This window comes from Entelurus aequoreus, linkage group LG28, assembly GCF_033978785.1.
Source record: "Entelurus aequoreus isolate RoL-2023_Sb linkage group LG28, RoL_Eaeq_v1.1, whole genome shotgun sequence".
NCBI classification, from domain to species: domain Eukaryota; kingdom Metazoa; phylum Chordata; class Actinopteri; order Syngnathiformes; family Syngnathidae; genus Entelurus; species Entelurus aequoreus.
The window spans coordinates 21013142-21040807 of NC_084758.1; the positions used below are offsets into that span (position 1 = coordinate 21013142).

The window sequence follows — 27666 nt, forward strand, 5'->3', positions numbered from 1 at the left end:
TGGTGGGCCACATTATATGTGGAAGACCACGTTAAATGATGTGGCAGGCCCTATTTATGGACATGGCGGACCACTTTAAATAACATTAAACGATGTAAAAGTCCACAACAAATGACGTGGAAGACCACATTTTACTGTGGTGGGCCTCATTAAATGATGTGGCGGACCACTTTATATGATGTGGAGGACGACATTGAATGATGTGGGAGGCCACAATAAATAATGTGGCGGGCCCTATTGATTGACATGGCGGACCACCTTAAATAACATGGCGGACAACATTAAACGGTGTAAAAGTCCACAACAAATGACGTGGAAGACCACATTTTAACGTGGTGGGCCACGTTATATGATGTGGCAGGCCACTTTAAATAATTTGGCGGGCCCTATTGATTGACATGGTGGACCACTTTAAATAACATGGCGGACCACATTAAACGGTGTAAAAGTCCACAACAAATGACGTGGAAGACCACATTTTAATGTGGTGGGCCACTTTATATGATGTGGCAGGCCACATTAAATAATTTGGCAGACCATCTTAAATAATTTGGCGGGCCCTATTGATTGACATGGCGGACCACTTTAAATAACATGGCGGACAACATTAAACGATGTAAAAGTCCACAACAAATGATGTGGAAGACCACATTTTAATGTGGTGGGCCACTTTATATGATGTGGCAGGCCACCTTAAATAATTTGGCAGGCCACATTAAATAATTTGGCGGGCCCTATTGATTGACATGGCGGACCACTTTAAATAACATGGCGGACAACATTAAACGATGTAAAAGTCCACAACAAATGATGTGGAAGACCACATTTTAATGTGGTGGGCCTCGTTAAATGATGTCGCGGCCCACTTTATATGATGTGGAGGACGACATTAAATGATGTGGGAAGCCACCTTGAAAAATGTGGCGGGCCCTATTGATTGACATGGCGGACCACTTTAAATAACATGGCGGACCACATTAAACGGTGTAAAAGATCACAACAAATGATGTGGAAGACCACATTTTAATGTGGTGGGCCACTTTATATGATGTGGAAGACCACGTTAAATGATGTGGCAGGCCACTTTAAATAATTTGGCGGGCCCTATTGATGGACATGGCGGACCACTTTAAATAACATTAAACGATGTAAAAGTCCACAACAAATGACGTGGAAGACCACATTTTAACGTGGCGGACCTCACTGAATGACGTGGCGACGACATTTAAGAGACGTGGCAGGCCACATTAAATGATGTGGCAGGCCATCATAATAATTTGGCGGGCCCTATTGATTGATATGGCGGACCACATTAAACGATGTAAAAGTCCAAAACAAATGACGTGGAAGACCACATTTTAATGTGGTGGGCCTCATTAAATGATGTGATGGGCCCTATTGGTTGAAATGGTGGACCACATTAAACGATGTAAAAGTCCATAACAAATGACGTGGAAGACCACATTTTAATGTGGCGGGGCCTCGTTAAATAATGTGATGGGCCTCGTTGAATGACGTGGCGACAACATTTAAATGACATAGCAGGCGACATTGAATAACATGGCGGGTCTCATTAAATGACGTAATACTGTAACGGGCCACTTTAAGTGAAGGGCAAGGCCGTGTTGAATGACGTTGAAAATGAGGTGGGGGGGCCGCGTTATATGATGTGGAAGACCACATTAAATGATGTGACGGGTCCCATTGAAGGACTTGGCGAAACACATTAAATGATATGGAAGACCACAATGAATGAAACGGCAGATCACGTTGAATGCAGGCCACATTAAATTAGGTGACAGGTCCCATTGAATGACCTGGAAGATCACATTGAATAACGTCGCAGGCCACTTTGAATAACACAAGGGGCCACATAAAATCTGAAACATGCTGACAAAGGTTTGCCTCTGTTGGCGTTTCTATCCAAGAGGAGACTGAGGGCACTCACAACAATGTGAGGAAATTAGGACATAATGCTTTTTGGAAGACAATCTTACAGATATCCTCAACATTTTATGATCATAACACAAATAGACACGTTTACATAATTTGCTCCACTGGTGTTATATATAAATCATATTATGGGATACATTAGGGCTGTCAAAATGTTATAGCGGTTTATATACCCTCTCCTAAATACCCAAGCCCCAATATGAGCCCTTGTTCCCACCCTGTGGACACGGATCAGGAGGTCAAAGGCAGCCGTCTATCATTACTATCTTTCATTCACCAATTAGTGTCGCTGCGCTCCCTCGCTAACCCCTGGCTGACCCTCGCGGGCCAGGAACTCGCCCGCCCGCAACCTGATTCAACATTTTCTAAGTCGGTCTCAGCGGTGAGAGGCTGCGTTCTCGTGACTCGGAGTATCAACTATTGATGAGGGGACTTTTTTTTTTTTTAAATTCATTTTAGTCAACACGCTTCATCACGGGATCTGACTGCAGCTCGGATGTGCATTCAGAGACCTCGCATTGCACAACATTAATCGTAACGTTTGGCTGTATGTGCCTCTTGTAGGGTTAGATGTATATATATTTTTTAAATCCTTCAGGCTGTTAAAATAAAAATAGGTGACTAGAATTGAAGATTAACAATTTATTCTATACAAAAGAGTAAGTACAAACAATAGCAGGAGAAAGGACCAAGCTGTCTCTAAAGCGGTTGCCCTACTCACATGCTTTTGTCCAATTTTTTAAAGCATTTTTTACTATTGGGCATCTGCATTCACTAGTTAATACATGATGTATTAGTAGCATGACTGCAGAATTGTTAAAAAAAAAAAAAAGACACTTCATACTATGCTGTTACTGTTTTTGAGCAAATAAACAATGTGCATTCAAGGAAATTTCTACAAAAATTGATGCATGACATCCTAAATTATAAAATTGTGCAATGCTGCATTTTTTAAAAATTGATTTAAATTATGCAAGCAAGACAGTTAACTAAAATGGCAATATTTTTGTATTTCTACGATGATACTAATAACAATAAGTGTCATTTAAACCCATTAAAACAACCAACAACACCAAATAGCAGCGGAAAGTTGTACTTATCTGTTAGATCCGGAGCTTGAAAGTTACTAGCACTAGCTTATTAGCATATAGCACTCTCTTCTTCTACTGTATTTACATTACAGCATGGCTAAACAAGATGAAATAATCAAAATCCCGCCCCAGTGTACAGAGGCACACTGCATATGGCCAACAGTCACATTAGAGATAAGCGCATGAAAACTACAACTTCACATGAAAAATGTAAAAAACTGAATTATTTAACAAATCGACTAATTTAGTACATAGAAAAGTGCTGACTGTAAAAAGTGACGTGACGTCAGACAAGGCAGCAAAAACTCAATAATTACTTTCAAACTAGTAAAAGGATCATTTAAATCATGTGCTGTCATCTGTGTCAGTAGAAGTATTCACATTTCAGCCTACAGCAGGGCTATTCAACTACATAATGAAGAGGGCCGCAGTTTCAAAAGTCCAAGGGCTCAGGGGCCAATCATCGAAATGTGGATGTTTTGTCGGGAAGTGCCTCTGCAAGTTATATTCCTCTGAGACTTAGTTTACTTAATTACAAAGTACACACACTGGCTTCCACACTGCACTGTCAAATTCATTATCCTGCCCTGGCTACATAATTCCAGGGTGTGCAGATAGTTAACAGCATGAAGAAACAGAAGCTCCAGAAGTTTTGTTGGGGATTGATGTGCCTCAGTTTTATTTCTTTACACTTCATCCTTCATTTAGGATTGTAAGACTGAAAATATAACTGTAAAATAAACATTACAAAAGGATAGCGTCCATTGTGTATTTTACATGAATAAAATAGAAGATTTAGTGTTAATAAATTCACACGACTACACGTTTTTTTGCATATCGAAATATGACAACATCTACAGTACATCAAACATTGCACACAATGTATGTGACACATCACAATTAAACCTCTACTGGTCAAATTTAGCGCTACATGTATTAAACGAGCTCTGATCGCCCAAACCAAAAATAAACAACACCGGTCCACCCCCCCATCCCCCTACCCAAATTTGTGGTATCATCCAGAACTAATGTAAAGTATCAAACAACAGAAGAATAAGTGATTATTACATTTTAACAGAAGTGTAGATAGAACATGTTAAAAGAGAAAGTAAGCAGATATTAACAGTAAATGAACAAGTAGATTAATAACTAATTTTCTACCACTTGTCCTTAATAATGTTGACAAAATAATAGGTAGATAAATGACACAATATGTTACTGCATATGTCAGCAGCTAAATTAGGAGCCTTTGTTTGTTTACTTACTACTAAAAGACAAGTTGTCTAGTATGTTCACTATTTTATTTAAGGACAAACTTGCAATAATAAACATATGTTTAATGTACCCCAATATTTTTTGTTAAAATAAAGTCAATAATGCAATTTTTTGTGGTCCCCTTTATTTAGAAAAGTATCAAAAAGTACCAAAAAGTATCTAAATAATTTTTGTATCGGGACAATACTATTAACAGATAACTCCAAAATAAATCAAAAGTCACTCACAAGTTGGGTAGTTTTTTCATGCAATACCTCAAGTAATTTCAAACTATTTTTTACTTTTTCTTGAGTCATATAATTTTAAAGTAACGGAACTCTCACTTGAGTACAATTTTTGGGTACCCTATCCATGTCTGATCATGACTAGTGTTGTAACGATACCAAATGTTTGGTACCGGTACTAAAATTATTTCGGTACATTTTGGTACTTTTTGGTACTTTTCTAAATAAAGGGGACCGCACAAAAAGTGCATTATTGGCTTTATTTGAACAAAAAATCTTAGGGTACATTAAACATGTTTCTTATTGCAAGTTTGTCCTTAAATAAAATAGTGAACATACAAGACAACTTGTCTTTTAGTAGTAAGTAAACAAACAAAGGCTCCTAATTTAGCTGCTGACATATGCAGTAACATATTGTGTCATTTATCTACCTATTATTATGTCAACATTATTAAGGACAAGTGGTAGAAAATGAATTTTTCATCTACTTGTTCATTTACCGTTAATATCTGCTTACTTTCTCTTTTAACATGTTCTATCTACACTTCTGTTAAAATGTAATAATCACTTATTATCATGTCGTTTCGATACTTTACATTAGTTTTGGATGATACCACACATTTAGGTATCGATCCGATACCAAATAGTTACAGGATCATACATTGGTCATATTCAAAATCCTCATGGACATATTTCCTGAGTTTATAAACATAATATACAGTTAAAAAAAACGAAAGAAAATGTTGTGATGCCAAAAAATATTGACTTAATCATAGTAGTATCGACTAGATACGTGTCTGTACTTGATATCATTACAGTGGATGTCAGGTGTAAATCCACCAATGGCATTTGTTTACATTTTGACGCCGGTGAGCTACGGTGTGTAGTGAAGCATGTTTAGCTATTCCTCGTCCTGCAGGGATGATACTTGTAAGAAACGTACTTTATTTGTCGCCATGGAGGCGAGGATTAGTGATTTAGAAGTAGCTAAAACACTGCCGACTGCGGATGGACGTTAGCCGCATGTCTCAAAGCACCTCTTCCTGAGGGTGTTTCAGTGTAATAACTTCACCTTTATCTTTATGCGTCCGTTCTCCCTTTTCTGTCTACACACTGTGTCTGCTTGTAAGTACTCTGTGATTGTGCGCTGCCGAACATGCTCCTCTGCTCGTAAAACCAGCAATGACCGGTACGTTTCAGAGACGGTATCGTACCGAAAATGATTCATTGGTATCGCTGTACTATACTAATACCAGTATACCGTACGACTCTAATCATGACTAATCTAAAAATCAAAAATGTGATTTAACTGCTTTAAAAAATAATTGTTTAACAGCCCTAATAGTAACTGCAAATCCTTGATGGAATGAAAACATGAACTCTAGGGGATTTTAATTTTTTTTAAATTTAAAGTACCAATGATTGTCACACACACACTAGGTGTGGTGAAATTTGTCCTCTGCATTTGACCCATCCCCTTGATCACCCCATGGGAGGTGAGGGGAGCAGTGGGCAGCAGCGTAGCCGCGCCCGGGAATAATTTTTGGTGATTTAACCCCCAATTCCACCCTTGATGCTGAGTGCCAAGCAGGGAGGTAATGGGTCCCATTTTTATAGTCTTTGGTATGACCCGGCCGGGATTTGAACTCACAACCTATCGATCTCAGGGCGGACACTCTAGCCACTATTGGGGTCTGTTCGCTGCTTTTTGTCTTTGCATATTTCTCGGAAAATGAGTTCCACATCTCGGAACCGGCAGCTTTGTGCACCCGTTGTCCTGAACCAGGGGGGAAACGTTTCACTTCCGCCTGCATCTAAAACAAACGCAGAAAGTGTGAACGCTCCATTCCCGCGTCATAAAGACTTGACGTTGCATGACCGCGACGCTTCCCGGGTGGTTACTTCCAGTCGCAGTGCTGGTTTTTTGCCCGCTCGAGCGTGAAAAAAGGTCAGCGTCTGATCATGGATGCATGGGCGTGCCGTGGCCAGCGGTGGTGCATAAAGCAAATTAAGTGAATTAATCAACATTAACAACATTATTCAGAAAAAAAAGAAAAAAAAGAAGATATTTCCTTCGGGCAAATCTTTCTGAGCATTAACATAATTATCACATGAATATTAAATCAGGCAGATCAGTTTCGGGTTATTTACAGAATCAGGCGAGATACATTCCGGCGTCGTTATTGTCCTCTCTTTCATACAACCAAGCGAGAGGCTCGATCGATGGCGGCCAAATTTGACTTTTCAAACCCCGCTGCCCCCCCCACCCCCATCCCCTGCCTCTCTTTAAAGGGAAGGATGAAAGGTAATGGGAGAGGTCGGCTGTTAAGTTTAATGGCAGACAGGCGAGTCTCAGAGGGGCTCCATTTAATGATGTGCCTCTTCTCATGCGGCGCTCGTTAAAAGGCAGGAGCCCAAAACGCATGCAGAGGACATGTGGACGGACCCCTGCACTGACACCCCCACTTATCATCTCCGAGGTGTGGGGAGCAACAATGTGCACTGTTAGCATAATTGTTGTCTGCTATGTTTATTTACCCAGGACCACGCACACTGTAAATGATTATAGCATAGTCGCTCATTCACATCTATAGACCCTAGACCAGGGGTGCCAAACTCATTTTAGATGGGGGGCCACATGGGGAAAAATCTACTCCCAAGTGGGCCGGACTGGTAAAATCACGGCACGATAACTTAAAAATAAAGACAACTTCTTACCATGAATTGATTAACGTGGACCCCGACTTAAACAAGTTGAAAAACTGATTCGGGTGTTACCATTTAGTGGTCAATTGTACGGAATATGTACTGTACTGTGCAATCTACTAATAAAAGTCTCAATCAATCAATCAATTCTGGTTGTTTTCTTTGTTTAAAAATAGAACAAGTTCATTCTGAAAATGTACAAATCATATTGTTGTTGCGGTTAATAGTACTCTACATTTATTTGTCGTTATTTATACTTTCTGAATAAATTGTGTGACCCAGACTGCCTTTGCAATAAAAGGACCACACCTATGGAATTCTCTACCTGACATTTTGAAATGTATACCTGCACTTGTCACTTTAAAAAAAAAAAAAAAAGTGTCTAGTTGAGCAACAAATGTTTAGTTTTTACAAATTTTTACTAATTGGTTCTTATCTAGTTTGCACTTTGTCTGTATTATTATTATTATTATTATTGGCTTTTATCTAGTTTGCACTTTGTCTGTATTATTACTATTATCATTATTATTGACTCCTCTTTGCCTCATTCTTTTTATTTTCCTATTTTAATGATGCTAGATCTTTGTTGTTGTTGTTGTTGTTGAGGATAAGTGTTGTAAATTAGTTCAAAGTTCAAAGTTAAAATACCAATGATTGTCACACACACACTAGGTGTGGCGAAATTATTCTCTGCATTTGATCCATCACCCTTGATCACCCCCTGGGAGGTGAAGGGAGCAGTGAGCAGCAGCAGTGGCCGCACCCGGGAATCATTTTTGGTGATTTAACCCCCCAATTCCAACCCTTGATGCTGAGTGCCAAGCAGGGTGGTAATGCGTCCCATTTTTAGCTTTGGCTACAAACACTATGATGCATCCATTGGATAACTGTTTCAGATATCTGTGTTTCTGTATCTGTCCCTATTTTAAATAAACCTAAAGAAGAATGTTCATCAGTCAACTTAATTAACACAATTTTTAATCTACCAAGATAAAAAAAATAATATCAAAATCAAATTACAGGATGTTATTTATTACTGGTGCACTAACATGTGGTTTATTTTTACTTTTTAAGATACAAAGAATTGCTATTGCGACATCTAGTGGACACATTTAGAACAGCAGCTTCTTTCATTAATTTTATACTTAGCAAACTCATCCCGCGAGCCGAATAAAACCTAAAATACGTTTGACACCCCTGCCCTAAACGTAAATACGAGGGCTGTCAGATTTTTATTTATTTTTTCAGATTCATCATATTTTGGAATTTGGATTAATCATGATTAATCACAGGTGATTACTCGCTGGCGTAATGAAAATTTGCTTAAGAAAAGACCCCGATATTTGTACACAAATACAATTTTATCGTCAAGAGTGTCGTCCAAGAATGTTTTTAAACGTTGTATTTTTTTTACAAAAGGTGATAACAGTTTTATCTGAAGTTCTTTCAGGATGTATTTTGGAGTGAAATTCGCTGGAGTTTCCTTACTCTTTTTCGCACTGACGTATGCATTGATATGATCACTTACCATGTAGCGCTTAAGGTAAAATAGCTTGTACTCTCACACAGGTCGGGCGATAAAAATAACAAAATGCATGCACGTTACATTGCGTAACAATGTAACGTTCCTTTAAGCGTGTCCGAAACAAATCAACCACCAAAACGTCCAATAACTTCACATCAGTGTTGGCCTAGTGGTTTGAGCAGGCCTGGAAAATTATTTTGCCTCGGGGGCCAAATTTAGAGAAAAAAATGTGTCTTGGGGCCGGTATATCTATCTTTAGGAACACTAATACAAAACCGCACAATAATGTCTGATTGAATGCTAAAAACGTTATGGCAGACCGCCTTAAAAAACACAATGGAATTTTACATTTTTTTTACTGAATGAGACACTAACAATGTACATGAAAATAAAGAATGTGGGATTTACAATATTAACTATGATCGATAAAACACTGAATATTGACAACATATGAACGTCACACCCCCTCTCCATCCACATATTTTACAATCAAGCGAAACGCAACAAACACAGCAAAATATGAACGCGAAGGGTAAAAAAAAAGTCACCTACAATCTGATACATCTGATATATCACTAAGCTTTAGAACTTTGTTGTAAAAATCTCCTTCCGCAGCTGACCTCTGTGGAAACGCTCCCCGCCCACACCGCTTGGTGCCACCTTTGAGCTGCTGTGACTTAGATTACCATGGTAACTAATTAGGTTACCATAGTAACTAGTATATCATGCAAAAGCACAGATTCCAACCATTGAAATACATTGTATAGTTCAAGACTTACGGTCATTAGTAGAGAAGTCCGATAATATCGGACTGCCGATATCATCGGCCGATAAATGCTTTAAAAATGTAATATCGGAATTTATCTGTATCAAAAAGTAAAATGTATGACTTTTTAAAACGCCTCTGTAGGGAGAGCGCCAATAAACCTTAAAGACACTGCCTTTGCGTGCCGGCCCAGTCACATAATATCTACAGCTTTTCACACACACAAGTGAATGCAACCCATACTTGGTCAACAGCCATACAGGTCACACATTTATTTAATTCATCCATTCTTTCACTCTCAAAATAATCTTACTTATCTCATCATATGAAATGTAACTTACTTCACCAATTATTATTTATTTATTTATTTTTATTGTGATTACTTATGGAGTATATTGTGAATAAATTGAGAACAGGAAGTGAACAAAAGTTTTAGCAACTGTTATGTAAAAGAAAAGGGGTAGGATTAAATAAGCTCTGCTTCTTCCTACTCCTTTTCGAACATGTTGAAAAGAGAAACTGGAAATTGTGATGTATAATGTTGTATGCTTGCATGTTCGCAATAAACTAAACTCAAACTCAAACTCAAACACTGAGGGTGTCCGTATAAACAACTATAACACTGTTATAAATATGCGCCACACTGTGGACCCAGACCAAACAAGAATGACAAACACATTTCGGGAGAACATCCGCACCGTAACACAACATACACACAACAGAACAAATACCCAGAACCCCTTGCAGCACTAACTCTTCCGGGATGCTACAATATACACCCCTCGCTACCCCCCCCCCCCCCCCACCACCACAACCCCGCCCCCCTCATCCTCCTCATGCTCACTCAGGGAGAGCATGTCCCGAATTCCAAGCTGCTGTTTTGAGGCATGTTAAAAAAAAAAAATGCACTTTGTGACTTCAATGATAAATTAAGTTGGCATTTTTGTCCATAACTTGGAGTTCATTTATTTTGGAAAACCTTGTTACATTGTTTAATGCATCCAGCGGGGCATCACAACAAAATGAGGCACAATAATGTGTTAATTCCACGACTGTATATATCGGTATCAGTTGATATCGGAATCGGTAATTAAGAGTTGGACAATATTGGAATATCGGCCAAAAAGCCATTATCGGACATCTCTACTTAATACCACACCTGTCCCGAACCAGCCGAACATGTTGTGCTTGGTTTTGTCCCGGTCCCTTGAGAAGTGTTCCACACACGTCAACATATTAAATAACGCAAACATAACCTATTCAATCCCGGGCTAAGACGTTTGTCTCTCTCTCTCTCTCTCGAGACAAGGGAGCGGACGGGCGGGAATGGGATCCTTGACACCTGTCACTTCCACTCCGCCGCACCTCGCTCGGCCCTTACTCGCCGCGCATGCGGACGTTTGCATGTCACGGGCTCAGCACGTTATCATGAGTGGGCGCGGGTGCTGGGGGGGGGGAATCCAATTACTTCCACTGTGTCAGACCCCTGCCATCACTCCTATGAATGTAACGCACATTTAAAAAGATGTGCCTATTAGTTCTCCCGTATGCCGACCAGTCTCCTACCAGCCCCTCTACCTGGTATGTGCGCGTCTTCCTGCGGACTCGGTGCAGGGAAGCGCCGGCTGGCAGGTGGTAGTGCTCGGGCTATTGATTGTGACTCATATTAAGTGGTATCATGGCGCGGGTGAATAATGTGCGGCCTGAAAGCGATCAGCACGTCTCCTGCTTGACAGCCAGAATAGCCTTTTTTGATGAAGAAATACTGCACAAAGTGTCCAAGAGAGCCTCCGCACAGTGAGTTGCACTTCCTCCACTTTTTTTTTCTGTGCTTCCACTCCGGGAACTAAACTTAGAAAACAACATTTGACATTATGAGGGAACCTAATACCTGCTTCACGAGGAATGACAAAGCTAATTGTACTCGACCTTCAACCTCTTTTGGGGTCATATGCAAACGTACTTGCTTGGAAACCATCACTCAAAATACCCCCAAGGGTTAAGACAAGAGTCGGCTCTTTAGTGGCTCCCTGGAGCTTTTTCGAAAATGCATGAAAATGGAAAAAGATGGGGGAAAATATATATATATTTTTGGTTTTAATATGATTTCTGTAGTAGGACAAACATGACACAAACCTTCCTAATTGTTATAAATCTCACTGTTTAATATGTTTGTGTTTTACTGATGAGAGTATTCGGCGAGCGACGTTTTATCCTACTAATTCCGGCAGTCTTTGAACTCACCAGAGTTTGTTTACATTACTTCCACTGTGTCAGACCCCTGCCATCACTCCTATGAATGTAACGCACATTTAAAAAGATGTGCCTAATACCGTATTTTTCGGAGTATAAGTCGCACGGGAGTATAAGTCGCACCTGCCGAAAATGCATAATAAAGAAGGAAAAAATATATACACTACCGTTCAAAAGTTTGGGGTCACCCAAACAATTTAGTGGAATAGCCTTCATTTCTAAGAACAAGAATAGACTGTCGAGTTTCAGGTGAAAGTTCTCTTTTTCTGGCCATTTTGAGCGTTTAATTGACCCCACAAATGTGATGCTCCAGAAACTCAATCTGCTCAAAGGAAGGTCAGTTTTGTAGCTTCTGTAACGAGCTAAACTGTTTTCAGATGTGTGAACATGATTGCACAAGGGTTTTCTAATCATCAATTAGCCTTCTGAGCCAATGCGCAAACACATTGTACCATTAGAACACTGGAGTGATAGTTTCTGGAAATGGGCCTCTATACACCTATGTAGATATTGCACCAAAAACCAGACATTTGCAGCTAGAATAGTCATTTACCACATTAGCAATGTATAGAGTGTATTTCTTTAAAGTTAAGACTAGTTTAAAGTTATCTTCATTGAAAAGTACAGTGCTTTTCCTTCAACAATAAGGACATTTCAATGTGACCCCAAACTTTTGAACGGTAGTGTATATATAAGTCGCATTTTGGGGGGAAATTTATTTGATGAAAGCCAACACCAAGAATAGACATTTGAAAGGCAATTTAAAATAAATAAAGAATAGTGAACAACAGGCTGAATAAGTGTACGTTATATGAGGCATAAATAACCAACTGAGAACGTGCCTGGTATGTTAACGTAACATATTATGGTAAGAGTCATTCAAATAACTATGACATATAGAACATGCTATACGTTTACCAAACAATCTGTCACTCCTAATCGCTAAATCCCATGAAATCTTATACGTCTAGTCTCTTACGTGAATGAGCTAAATAATATTATTTGATATTTTACGGTAATGTGTTAATCATTTCACACAAGTCGCTCCTGAGTATAAGTCGCACCCCCGGCCAAACTATGAAAAAAAACTGCGACTTATAGTCCGAAAAATACGATAGTTCTTCTGTATGCCGACCAGTCTCCTATTAGCCCCTCTACCTGGTACATGCGCGTCTTCCTGCGGACTCGGTGCCACGAAAATACGTGTTTTGTGCCGTTCCTTCGCTGTCACATTTTGTCCAACAAACGTTTTATACTGTGCGTGAAAGTTAAAGTTAAAGTACCACTGATAGTCACACACACACTAGGTGTGGTGAAATTACTCTCTGCGTTTGACCCATCCCCCGGGAGGTGAGGGGAGCAGTGAGCAGAAACGGTGGCCGCGCCCGGGAAACATTTTTGGTGATTTAACCCCCAATTCCAACCCTAGATGCTGAGTTTCCAAGCAGGGAGGTAATGGGTCCCATTTTTATAGTTGTTGGTATGACTCGGCCGGGGTTTGAACTCACCACGTACCGGTATTTTGACCAATAGCTACAGTAACAAGCCAGCAAATTTATATATGACCGGGGCTCAGCAACACGCGGCTCTCAAGGATTGAAAATGGAAAAAGGTGGGGAAAAATAATGTATTTGTTTTAGTATGTTTTTTGTTTGAGGACAAACATGACAAAAACTTTCCCAATTGTTAGAAAACCCGCGGCTCTCAAGGATTGAAAATGGAAAAAGAGGGGGGGAAAAAAAAGTTTATTTGTTTTAGTATGTTTTTTGTTTCAGGACAAACATGACACAAACCTTCCCAATTGTTAGACAACCCCACTGTTTAGTATGTGTGTGTATGCTTCACTGATGAGAGTATTTGGTGAACATTGTTTTGTCCTACTAATTTCGGCGGATCTTGAACTCACCATAGTGTGGACTGTGACGCAACAGTTTGTTTACATGTAAAATCTCCCACTCCTTCTTTGTCTCATTTTGTCCACCAAACGTTTTATGCTGTGCGTGAATGCACAAAGGTGAGCTTTGTTGATGTTATTGAATTATGAGGAGTGCTAATCAGGCATATTTGGTCAGTGCATGACTGCAAGCTAATCCATGCTAACATGCTAATTAGGCCAGCTGTATGTACATATTGCATCATAATGCCTCGTTTGTAGGTATATTTGAGCCCATTCATTTAATTTACATGTGCAAGTCTCATGACACATTATCTGTATGTATTATTGGCTGCATTTCTGATAGTTGTTTGTTCCAGACCACAGCAAACATTACCCAGCTTGCAGTGATTGTAATAAGTCCATTAGAAGAATATGTTTCCTTTAACTTGGACACACACATCTATACCTTTGGCCATTCTAATTTAGCCAGTCATTTCCAGGAGTTATCTCACCCATTGTATTAATGTTGTAAAAATGTGTGAGGTAAATATTACATTCCAACATTTCTGTCAACAAGGATTTGCGTCAGCCTGCAACACGTAGTCATGTTGATAGTAGGCTAATATAGACACTTACATCATGTGTTGTCTTGGCGTTTAATTTTGTTAATTTTTATTTTTGTAATTTTGGCCTAAGAATTGTTTGTTCCAGACCACAGCAAACGTTACCCAGCTTGCAATGATTGTAATAAGTCCATTAGAAGAAGATGTTTCTTTTAACTTGGACACACACGTCTATACTTTTGGCCATTCTAAACCAGTAATTTCCAGGAGTTATCTCACCCTCTGAGAAGCCCTCCATTGTATTAATGTTTTCCAATAAATATTACATTCCAACATTTCTGTCAACAAGGATTTGCGTCAGCCTGCGACACATAGTCAGTTTGATAGTAGGCTAATATAGCTAATATAGACACTTACATCATGTGTTGTCTTCATTATAACACTTAATTCTTATTTTTGTAATTTTGGTCTAAGAATTGTTCTTTGTTTCAGATTGTTTGTGTATTCCTGCATGAGAATAACGATGTCTTGGCTATTGCTCGACATGCTGCTCGTTTCTAGCAGGCATCATTGATGTGGGGGTCCATGGCGTTAAAAGGTAAATTGGACAAAGCCCACTGGACATCACAAGTCGTCAATGGACTCAAAATGTCTTTTCACGACGACTCGCCCAATACGACCCTCGCCGTCTTATTGTGCGCCTTTCTGTTCACGGCGCTCCACCTGCCTCTCATACTTCATAGCGCCACTCACCGTATTACAATGTCCTACTTCCAGGGGTTGTTAAAATTACCTCGAAGAGCTTTTTCAAGGGAAGGGAAGGTAGAGCGGAAATGAGAGAGTGGGTACCTCACTGGGGCTCGGTGACAAGATAAAATGGAATATTAAACACATAGTCCTGCCTGACACAAAGTGAATGTGACTGAATGAGAAGGCACATTGTATTAATTATGTAAGGCCGCTCTTTTGAGGCCAGGCGGAAGCCAGCAGAAAGAGAGAGAGAGAAAGTGAGAGAGAGAGAGATTATTGGTATGCTGTCCCGGTGTGAAGTCCCGAGCTGTTTGGACGCGACGACACATTTTAGTGGCACTGAGGTGGTATTGTGTTTGTTTGTTTGTTCCAGATGGCTAATAGAGACAGCACTGTAGAGCTGGGGGAAAGAAAAGAAAACAGACGAGCTGCTTTAAAATGAACACATAAAAACGGGGAAAACAAATAAAAAAGTGTAATGGAAATGTAGTAGTAGGAGGAGTAGGAATAGTAGTAGTAGTATATAAAATGTATTTGGCGAGCGCTGTTTTATCCTACTAATTCCGGCGGTCCTTGAACTCACCGTAGTTTGTTTACATGTACGAGTTTCCCCGAAAGACGTGTTTTATGCCACTCCTTCTTTGTCACATTTTGTCCACCAAACCTTTTATGCTGTGCATGAATGCATGTGCGATGTTATTGACTTGTGTGGCTAATACAGACAGCACTCTAGAGCTGGGGGAAAGAAAAGAAAACAGACGAGCTGCTTTACAGCCCAAATGATTAGAATTAATCAACAATAAGATTTGCCTGAGTAGCTGGACAGGACAAAAAAATAAATAAAATAAAATGAAATAAAAATAATTGATTAATTATTGTTCCATCTGACATCACATGGATAAAGATAAGGCCTTCTGGAGGAAAGTTCTCTGGTCAGATGAAACAAAAATTGAGCTGTTTGGCCACAATACCCAGCAATATGTTTGGAGGACAAAAGGTGAGGCTTTTAATCCTAAGAACACCATGCCTACCGTCAAGCATGGTGGTGGTAGCATTATGGTCTGGGCCTGTTTTGCTGCCAATGGAACTGGTACTTTACAGAGAGTAAATGGGACAGTGAAAAATGAGGATTACCTCCAAATTCTTCAGGACAACCTAAAATCATCAGCCCGGAGGTTGGGTCTTGGGCGCAGTTGGGTGTTCCAACAGGACAATGACCCCAAACACACGTCAAAAGTGGTAAAGGAATGGCTAAGAGTTAAGGTTTTAGAATGGCCTTCCCAAAGTCCTGACTTAAATGTGTGGACAATGCTGAAGAAACAAGTCCATGTAAGAAAAACAACAAATTTAGCTGAACTGCACCAATTTTGTCAAGAGGAGTGGTCAAAAATTCAAGCAGAAGTTCGCCAGAAGCTTGTGGATGGCTACCAAAAGTGCCTTATTGCAGTGAAACTTGCCAAAGGACATGTAAGCAAATATTAACATTGCTGTATGTATACTTTTGACCCAGCAGATTTGGTCACATTTTCAGTAGACTCATAATAAATTCATAAAAGAACCAACAAGTATGTGCTCCAATCACTTTATCACAAAAAAATAAGAGTTGTAGAAATTATTGGAAACTCAACACAGCCATGACATTATGTTCTTTACAAGTGTATGTAAACTTTTGATCGTGACTGTACATTAAAGCGATTACAAACATGTTTTCGCTGAAAATGTGTAATTTTTATTTACCGTACAAAGTGACCTCGCCAACTACTGACCTGGCGTGCTCCCATTTTAAGTTTAATTTGAAGTTTTTTTCACGTAAACCTATTTTTAAACCTGAGTGATTTACTTTTTACCCCCCATGCCCCTCATGGCTTTCATCCACATCCCATCCCTGACCACTGGTGTAATTTAAAAGTCTACTTCTGTGCCCCGCCCCCGTATTTTGCGTCCCTCAGACCCAGGGGTTTAGGAGAAAATTAGCTTTCTAGCACGGTCAGGCTTAAACACGGAATTGTTCCGGTATATTTAAAGATGTCCTCTGCCAAAAGCTGGAGTCAAAAGGAGTCAATCGCGGATGCGGAGGTTGCCGGGCGGGCGGTCCGCTCCTCGCTGTCACGTAGCGCAGTTGGCAGGTGTGCCTCTGGGATGCCCGCTGTGCAGAGTTTCGGGGAGGGCATTGTACCTTTGACGTGGACCACAGGTGTAGGCCATCGTTTGGCTGCAAAGTGCCGTATGCTTTTAAATGTAATTTGACATCCTGCAGTGGCATTTCTAAGCTGTACTCAATTAACCAACGAAATCACTCGCTGGCTTTTCAGCTGTACTGTAGGATCTAAAAAACCCCGCTCCGCCGCACTACAGATGGTCATCACTCGGCACAATAATGTGAAAGCATCCTGTCATTGCCCGGGCATTGGAAAGAGCCCGCCCACGTATCATTGCAGCCACCAGCTCCACTCATTTGTACTTCATTGCAGCAGTTCAATAGCCAGCGGTCCTGCCTTTGAACTCAGCCATGGTATCATGATTTATTAACAGCACGTCCATTGTTGCGCACTCTGACTGCTGCTACACAGCTGTTAAACATCTGCTGTTTGTACCAATTTAGAAGCCGCCGCGCTGTTTGTTAACACGGGTTAGGAAATGCATTCCTCATGTGCGCAACCTGCCGGGCTGAGGAATGCCAAGGTCGAAAACTCGGTACATGATGGGGACGGTTTCCCTTAAGGCCATGTCTACACTAAGTCGTTTAACCCCTTAAACTAATAATTATTTAGCCTAAGCCCCGTTTCAGCCTCACTAAACCACCTCCTCGGACAAATTTTTACAAAGGTAAGTGCGGCGTGTATTTCTTGAATCTCCGGCTCTTAGCTTTGTATGGACTCATTGATTGTTTACAAACTGAGTTCAAAGAGGAAGTGACGCCAGAAAGACCGCGCCCCACACAGGAAGTGACGTCAGAAAGAACGTGCTTCAGCCAGCTTCATAATAAAGCGATTTCGTAACTTGGAGGTAACCACTGGACATATGGAGGCGAGTCATCCAGACATGCCCGTGTTTCTCCTTCCTCTACATGTACAGACGCTTGTGGAAATCACACATGAATACCTTAAGAGAAAGCGATTGCTGCTATTTGGGATACAACACTTCTCAGACGGCAACAACATTTCAGACTTAAACCACAGGTCCATCACTCGACTGGCAAAAACAATAGTCCAGGATATCACTCACCAATACATCATCCCACTACCATCAGGGAGCAGGTACAGAACTATCAAATTCCCGAGGGCCCGCCTCAGGAAAAGCCTTATCCCTGCAGCTATAGCCGCCCTTAACAGCAGGCCCGGCCGACCTGTCTGACAAGCCTGTAAATGTGTATTGGTCATGTAGGATGTCTTTTTGTTATTTTTTGTGACGTGTAATATCTATTGTTCAAATGTACGGCAGTGACAATGAATTTCCCCAAGGGGACCAATAAATCTAAATCTAATCTAAATCTAAGAGAACTTTCCAATGTCCAGGTCAGCTGTGATTCTACTTACAAAAAAACGTTGTCCATTTGTCGAAGGAGAGTCAACGAGAAGGCAGGTTGATAAAAAAGGTTGCGTGTGCTTTGTATTACCTGGCCATCGAGGGAAAACTATGGAAAATGGCGAATGCATTTGGACTGGCAAAGCAGACTGTATCAGTTATTGTCCGCCACGTATGTCGCAGACTCAACTTCTAGGTCCAGAGTATAGAAAGTCAGCAAAAACTAATGGACAATGAAGGTGAAGGCAAAAGAGTGAGGAGTGTCCTGACCAGATATCTAGATCCCTAGATTGATTGATGCAAAATGTTCTTTATCACATTGTCTAATAAAGATGTTATTAATCTATGATGGCTCAGGTGTGATTCACTACAATAGGGCCCCACAGCACACTGGATTCTAGTTAATTGAAATACCACAACACTGAATATTGTTCTGATAAGTTACATTCAAGAACTTGCACACAAAGCAACACTAGAGGTGACAATTACATGCGCATTTTCCGCGCATGCGTACTAGGTCGCGTTGCGCCGGCGGATGGAGGGGCGCGGGGGTCTTAAACGGTGGCATTGTTGTGTGTGGACATGGATAAGGTTAGGTGGGATTTACTGTATATATACTGTAAACGGGGCCTGAGAGACCTATTTTGCAGATTTAATACTTAAATATCGATCAGCAAAATACCCCAGGCATCAAGGACATCACCACACTTAAAACTCCCTCCAAACAACCCTGGTCCCAGCAGCTAGTTTGGGGTCATCAACTCTGTTTTTTGGCTAGGCCAAGTGTCGACAACCCAAAATGTTGAAAGAGCCATACTGGACCAAAATACAAAAAACTAATCTGTCTGGAGCCGCAAAAAATTAAAAGCCATATATAAGTGTTATAATGATGGCAACACATGATGTAAGTGTCTATATTAGCTATAATAGCCTACTATCAAAATGACTATGTGTTGCAGGCTGAAGCAAATCTTCGTTGACAGAAGTGTTGAAATGTTATATTTATTCTACACGTTTTTACAACATTAGAAACCATTAGTAATACAAGGCTACTCAGAAGGTGAGATAACTCCTGGAAATTACTGGCTTTTAATGGCCAAAGGTATAGATGTGTGTGTCCAAATTAAAGGAATCTTCTTTTAATAGATTCATTACAATCTTTGCAAGTTAGGTAATGTTTGCTGTGGTCTGGAACAACATGGCACACAAACAACTATCTGAAATGCAGCCAATATTACATACAGATAATGTGTCATGAAACTTGCAAATATAAAAATAAATACACAGACAATATAAATAAAGGAATTTAAATAATCTCAAATATACCTACAAACGAGGCATAATGATGAAATATGTACATACAGCTAACCTAAATAGCATGTTAGCATTGATTAGCTTGCACTCATGCCCTGACCAAATATGCCTGATAAGCACTCCAACAAGTCAATAACATCAACAAAGCGCACCTTTGTGCATTCACGCACAGCATAAAACGTTTGGTGGACAAAATGAGACAAAGAAGGAGTGGGAGATTTTACATGTAAACAAACTGTTGTGTCACAGTCCACACTATGGTGAGTTCAAGATCTGCCGAAATTAGTAGGACAAAACGATGTTCACTAATACTCTCCTCAGCGAAGCATACACACAAACATATTAAACAGTGGGTTTTCTTATCAATTGGGAAGGTTTGTGTCATGTTTGTCCTCAAACAAAAAACATACTAAAACAAAAAAATTATTTCCCCCCATCTTTTTCCATTTTCAACCATTTTTAAAAATGCTCCAGGGAGCCACTAGGGCGGCAGTAAAGAGCCGCATGCGGCTTGAGGGCCACCTGTTGATGACCTCCGGGTTAGGTCATATATAAATTCGCTGGCTTTTTACTGTAGCTGTCGGTCAAAATACCCCAAGGATTAGGGATTACACAACTCCTAAAATGCCCTCTAAACAGCCCTGGTCCGATCAGCTAGTTTGGGGTCATCAACTCCGTTTTCGGGGTAGATATATATATATATATATATATATATATATATATATATATATATATATATATATATATATATATATATATATATATATATATATATATATATACATATATATATATATATATAATTACTCTGATTGTTACTGTATCTATAAATGAAAATACCCCAAGGATTAAGGATTACACAACCCTTAAAATGCCCTCTAAACAGCCCTGGTCTGAGCAGCTAGTTTGGGGGTTATCAACTCTGTTTTTGGATGTGATCGTATGTAAACTACCTCGATTGTTATCTATCAGTGAAAAACAACAATAATTAAGGATTACACCAAATTTAAATGTTCTCTAAACAACCCCTATTCCTAGCAGATAGTTTAGGGTCTGTTGCCGGGGTATGTAAATTAGCTGAATTGTTACTGTATCTATTGGTCAAAAGAACCCAATGGTTAAGGACTTAAAACACCGTTTTACCAGCCCTGGTCTGAGTACTGGATTGTTACAGCATTTATCGGTCAAAATGCCCCAAGGGGGCAACACGGTGGAACAGGGTTTAGTGCATGTGCCTCACAATACGAAGGTCCTGGGTTCGAACCCCGGGTTCTGGGGTAGAAAATAGATGGATGGATGTTATCGATTGGTAAACAAAAACACGATTTAGGGATTGCACCACACTTAAAATGCAATCTAAACAGTCCTGGTCCGAACAGCAAGTTTGGGGATCTGATGCTCGTCTGTGAATGACCTGGATTGTTACTGTATCTATAAATCAAAATACCACGAGTATTAAGGATTGATTACACAACACATAAATTGACCTCTAAACAGCCCTGGTCCGAGCAAGTTGTTTGGGGGGTCTTCATCTCTGTTTCATGTGGTGTTCATATGTAAATTACCCGGATTGTTGCTGTACATATCGTTCAAAATACCCCAGGGATTAAGGATTACATAAGAATTAATAAACCCTCTAAACAGCCCTGGTCCGAGCAGCTAGTCTGGGGGTCATCAGCTCTGTTTTGGGGGTTGCTCGTATGTAAATTACCTTGAAACGTTATTGACCGGTTTTGGGGAATTTCTAATGTAAATTAGGTAGTTTGTTACTGTATTTATCAGTTAAAATACTCCAAGGATTCTTAAAATGCTATCTAAACAGCCAATGGTCCGAGCAGCCAGTTTGAGGTCATAAACTCTATTTTTGGGGTGGATATATATAATTAGCTGGATTGTTACTGTATCTATAAAAAAAAATACCACAAGTGTTAAGGATTACACCACACTTAAAATGCTAGTTTTGGGGTCATCAACCCTGTTTTATGTGGTGTTCATAAGTAAATTACCTGGATTGTTACTGGATCTATCGGTCAAAATACCCCAAGGATGAAGGATTCCATACGAATTAATAAACCCTCTAAACAGCCCTGGTCCGATCAGCTAGTCTGGGGGTCACCAGCTCTGTTTTGGGGGTTGCTTGTATGTAAATGACCTTGATTCGTTATTGACCGGTTTTGGGGAATGTCTAATGTAAATTAGGTAGCTTGTTACTGTATCTATCAGTTAAAATACTCCAAGGATTCTTAAAATGCTCTCTAAACAGCCAAAGGTCAGAGCAGCCAGTTTGAGGTCATAAACTCTATTTTTGGGGTGGATATATATAATCAGCTGGATTGTTACTGTATCTATAAATCAAAATGCCATAAGTGTTAAGGATTACACCAAACTTAAAATGCTAGTTTTGGGGTCATCAACCCTGTTTTATGTGGTGTTCATAAGTAAATTACCTGGATTGTTACTGGATCTATCGGTCAAAATACCCCAAGGAATAAGAATTAGATAAGAATTAATAAACCCTCTAAACAGCCCTGGTCCGAGCAGCTAGTCTGGGGGTCATCAGCTCTGTTTTGGGGGTTGCTTGTATGTAAATTACCTTGAAACATTATTGACCGGTTTTGGGGAATGTCTGATGTAAATTAGGTAGCTTGTTACTGTATCTATCAGTTAAAAAGATTCTTAATATGCTCTCTAAACAGCCCTGGTCCGAGCAGCTAGTTTGAGGCCATCAACTCTATTTTTAAGGTGGATATATATAATTAGCTGGATTGTTACTGTATCTATAAATCAAAATACCACAAGTATTAAGGATTACACCACATTTAAATTGCCCTCTAAACAGCCAATGGTCCGAGCAGCTAGTTTGAGGTCATCAACTCTATTTTTGGGGTGGATATACAGCCTGTATATAATTAGCTGGATTGTTACTGTATATATAAATCAAAATACCACAAGTGTTAAGGATTACACCACACTTAAAATGCTCTCTAAACAGCCCTGGTCCGAGCAGCTCGTTTTGGGGTCATCAACCCTGTTTTATGTGGCGTTCATAACTAAATTACCTGGTCTGTTACTGTATCTATCGGTAAAAATACCCCAAGGATTAAGGATTACATAACAATTAAAATACCCTCTAAACAGCCCTGGTCCGAGCAGCTAGTCTAGAGGTCATCAACTCTGTCTTTGGGGGTGAACGTATGTAAATTACTTGGATTGCTATCGATCAGTTAAAAAACACCCCAAAAAACACAATAAATAGGGATTACACCACACTTTAAATACCCTCTAAACAGCCCTGGTCCGAGCAGCTAGTTTGGGGGTCATCAAACTATTTTATGTGGTCTTAATACAGTCTGTAACTGTATCTACCAGTCAACATACCCCAATGATTAAAGATTACACAACATTTAAAATGCCCTCTAAACAGCCCTGGTCCGAGCAGCTAGTTTGGGGGTCATCAAACTATTTTATGTGGTCTTAATACAGTCTGTAACTGTATCTACCAGTCAACATACCCCAATGATTAAAGATTACACAACATTTAAAATGCCCTCTAAACAGCCCTGGTCCGAGCAGCTAGTTTGGGGGTCATCAAACTATTTTATGTGGTCTTAATACAGTCTGTAACTGTATCTACCAGTCAACATACCCCAATGATTAAAGATTACACAACATTTAAAATGCCCTCTAAACAGCCCTTGTCCGAGCAGCTAGTTTGGGGGTCATCAAACTATTTTATGTGGTCTTAATACAGTCTGTAACTGTATCTACCAGTCAACATACCCCAATGATTAAAGATTACACAACATTTAAAATGCCCTCTAAACAGCCCTGGTCCGAGCAGCTAGTTTGGGGGTCATCAAACTATTTTATGTGGTCTTAATACAGTCTGTAACTGTATCTACCAGTCAACATACCCCAATGATTAAAGATTACACAACATTTAAAATGCCCTCTAAACAGCCCTGGTCCGAGCAGCTAGTTTGGGGGTCATCAAACTATTTTATGTGGTCTTAATACAGTCTGTAACTGTATCTACCAGTCAACATACCCCAATGATTAAAGATTACACAACATTTAAAATGCCCTCTAAACAGCCCTGGTCCGAGCAGCTAGTTTGGGGGTCATCAAACTATTTTATGTGGTCTTAATACAGTCTGTAACTGTATCTACCAGTCAACATACCCCAATGATTAAAGATTACACAACATTTAAAATGCCCTCTAAACAGCCCTTGTCCGAGCAGCTAGTTTGGGGGTCATCAAACTATTTTATGTGGTCTTAATACAGTCTGTAACTGTATCTACCAGTCAACATACCCCAATGATTAAAGATTACACAACATTTAAAATGCCCTCTAAACAGCCCTTGTCCGAGCAGCTAGTTTGGGGTCATCAACCCGGGTTTCTGGGGAGGGTATGTTTAAAACAGCTATTTAGTTACCTATCGGTCAAAATACCCCAAGGGTTCAGGATGACAGTATACTTAAACGCTTCTCTAAACAACCCTGTTCAGAGTAGTTGGTTTAGGGATTCTAAATGTTATTGGTTTACCTACCAATAATCTAAAAGGTAAACCAAAAAAATGTTTTTTTGAAAGACACACCTGAGAAATAATGAAGAAGTCCCTTTTCCGTAATATGTCCCCTTTAAACAAGTGGGTGCAGATATAGAATGGCATATATGCTGGAAATTAAGTCGAAGTGACATATTGTAATAGCCGTAGGGAGGGCACAGCCATGCGTGCGGCAAGTGACAAGCTGTCAGACGTACCGCCGCTTGATGGATTAGACGTGGAATCCGGTCTTCATAAATTGACTGGTGCTAAGGCGCAGAAATGGAAGCGCGCGGACCTCTGGCTTCAAGGAGCTAACAAGACCGCCCAGCGATTCCAATTCCTTTCACAATTAATATCTGACTGGGCGACGTGAAGTGCGTTCTACGGCGTTGGACAGGACTGAGAGGAATTTTGGATGAGGGGTAGATTTAATTACAGAAGTGTACTTCCGACGGCAGCGCTGATGAGATGAAAGGGGAGGACGGGAGGCGGAGAAACGTAAAAAGATGGGCTTCGGCGGCATGAATCTGAGGTGGTGTTTTTGGCGAGGGGGGTTAAGCGTGGTATGAATGAAGCAGATGCTGCGGGGAGAAGGAGTGTACTGTGCTGTGCGGAGAGTGATGGCTTGCCCGGTGCAGTAAGGGTGCCCCTCTACTGTTTGTAAAAACAAGACCATCACACTCGATCTTGCCGCTCCCGCCGGAGCCGAGCCTCCGGGCTGATTTATGGCCCGCAGACTGAATTGGCTCGCCGGGATGACAGCGGGGTTCGGACTCCCCCCGGTGTGAAGTGCACCAGGCTGCCCGTCCGCGCCTCGGCTGGCCGAAGCTGCAGTCAGGATTGACAACATGGACCGGAGACTCTGTGCTGTGCCACTTCCACATTCCCCGCATTGTCCTCCCCCCGTGATGCTTCGCTCAGCCTCATCAGGGCCCTGTAGTAACAATTTAGATTTAATCAATCTTTGCCGTGCGGCTGCCAGCATGGAAAATTAATATGGAGTGCAATTAGAAAACAGCCATTTCACTGTCACAGATACAATTAGACGCAACTTTGAGAGCAGAGAAGTGGATGCTATCGAGCAAGTTTTAGGAGACACGACAAGGACATTCTTAAGGAATGTCTGCAAAATTCAACATGTCTGAAGAAGCCCGGCGTATACGCTGCAAAAAGTCAGTGTTCAAAAACAAACAAAAAAATAAATAAATTAGGGGTATTTTATTTGAACTAAGCAAAATTATCTGCCAATAGAACAAGAAAATTTGGCTTGTCAAGACTTTCCAAAACAAGTAAAATTAAAGCTGCAAGCAGCGTTGGTCGGGCCCGCATATTTGGCTGGTGCTAGTCCTAAGTGTCCAAAAACTTTTGTCTATTGTTAGTCCTAAGTGTCCCAATACTTTTGTCTAGTGTTAGTCGTAAGTGTCCCAATACTTTTGTCCAGTGGTAGTCCTAATTGTCCCAATAATGTTGTCTAGTGTTAGTCCTAAGTGTCCCAATACTTTTGTCCAGTGGTAGTCCTAAGTGTCCCAATACTTTTGTCTAGTGTTGGTCCTAAGTGTCCCAATATAACCTCAATGAATCCCAAAATACCTTAAAATAAGTATATTCTCACTAATAACAAGTGCACTTTTCTTGGTAGAAAAAAAAGAGGAAGACATTTTTGCTCAATATGTTGAAAAATATTCTCAAATTAAGTAAATGCTAGTGCCATTATCTTGACATAATGATATGCGCTCGGCATTATGATTTTTTTCTAGAAATTATTACTTTAAAAAAGCAGTTTTATACTTGTGAGTGTTGATGACACAGCTTTGCAGCAGTTGATATTCTAGTTTCAACCATGTTTTACTCAATATAGGTCATCAAATCTCAGCAACAAGCTGTAATATCTTACTGAGATCATTTAGGACCAAAACACTTAAAATAAGTAAAACACTCTTAACATCAAATCTGCTTAGTGAGAAGAATTATCTTATCAGACAGAAAATAAGCAAATATCACCCTTATTTGAGATATTTAATCTTACTTAGATTTCAGATTTTGCAGTGTGCTCTGGTGTTGCGTAACTTGCATAGGCTTGCAGACTGTATCTCACGGCACAGTGGTTTAAAAACACTGCCCTGATCTAAATGATAGGAGTAAACAAATATAGTACAATAGTAGAGCGCAGTCAGAAACATGTATGGTAGACCAGTGTTTTTCAACCTTTTTAGAGTCAAGGCACATTTTTTGCGTTGAAAAAATCCGGAGGCACACCACCTGTAGAAATCATTAAAAAAACGAAACTCAGTTGACAGTAAGAAGTTGTTATCACAATTGTTGGGTATGACTTTAAACCATAACCAAGCATGCATCAATATAGCTCTTGTCTCAAAGTAGGTGTACTGTCACCACCTGTCACATCACACCGTGACTTATTTTGATTTTTTTTGTGTTTTCCTGTGTGTAGTGTTTTAGTTCTTGTCTTGCGCTCCCTATTTTGGTGGCTTTTTCTCTTTTTTTGGTATTTTCCTGTAGCAGTTTCATGTCTTCCTTTGAGCGATATTTCCCCGCATCTACTTTGTTTTAGCAATCAAGAATATTTCAGTTGTTTTTATCCTTCTTTGTGGGGACATCGTTGATTGTCATGTCATGTTCGGATGTACTTTGTGGACGCCGTCTCTGCTCCACAGTAAGTCTTTGCTGTCGTCCAGCATTCTGTTTTTGTTTACTGTGTAGCCAGTTCAGTTGTAGTTTTGTTTTGCATAGCCTTCACTAAGCTTCAATGCCTTTTCTTAAGGGCACTCACCTTTTGTTTATTTTTGGTTTAAGCATTAGATACCTTTTTACCTGCACCCTGCCTCCCGCTGTCATCCGTATATTGGGATCACAACAAACCATCATCGTCTCACACACGTATTCCTGACATGTACTAGCTACCGGCTGCCACCTACTGATATGGAACACTATTACACGGTTACTCTGCCGAGCTCTAGACAGTACCGACACTTAACTGCTGCACATTATTTGCGGAATTTTAAGAACTGGTTTGTAAAAAATATTTTTAACCCAATTAGGTTAAATTATATAATCTCCCACGGCACACCAGACTGTGGTTTAAAAACACTGCCCTGATCTAAATGATAGGAGTAAACAAATATAGTACAATAGTAGAGCGCAGTCAGAAACATGTATGGTAGACCAGTGTTTTTCAACATTTTTAGAGTCATGGCACATTTTTTGCGTTGAAAAAATCCGGAGGCACACCACCTGTAGAAATCATTAAAAAAACGAAACTCAGTTGACAGTAAG

At 40.1% G+C, this 27666-nt stretch overlaps 1 protein-coding gene across 5 annotated transcripts in view; it reads left to right on the top strand.

The window, feature by feature from the left end:
• Nucleotides 1-27666, top strand: part of pcdh19 (protocadherin 19) — a 181466-nt gene that overhangs the window by 137394 nt on the left and 16406 nt on the right. The window lies entirely within an intron of this gene.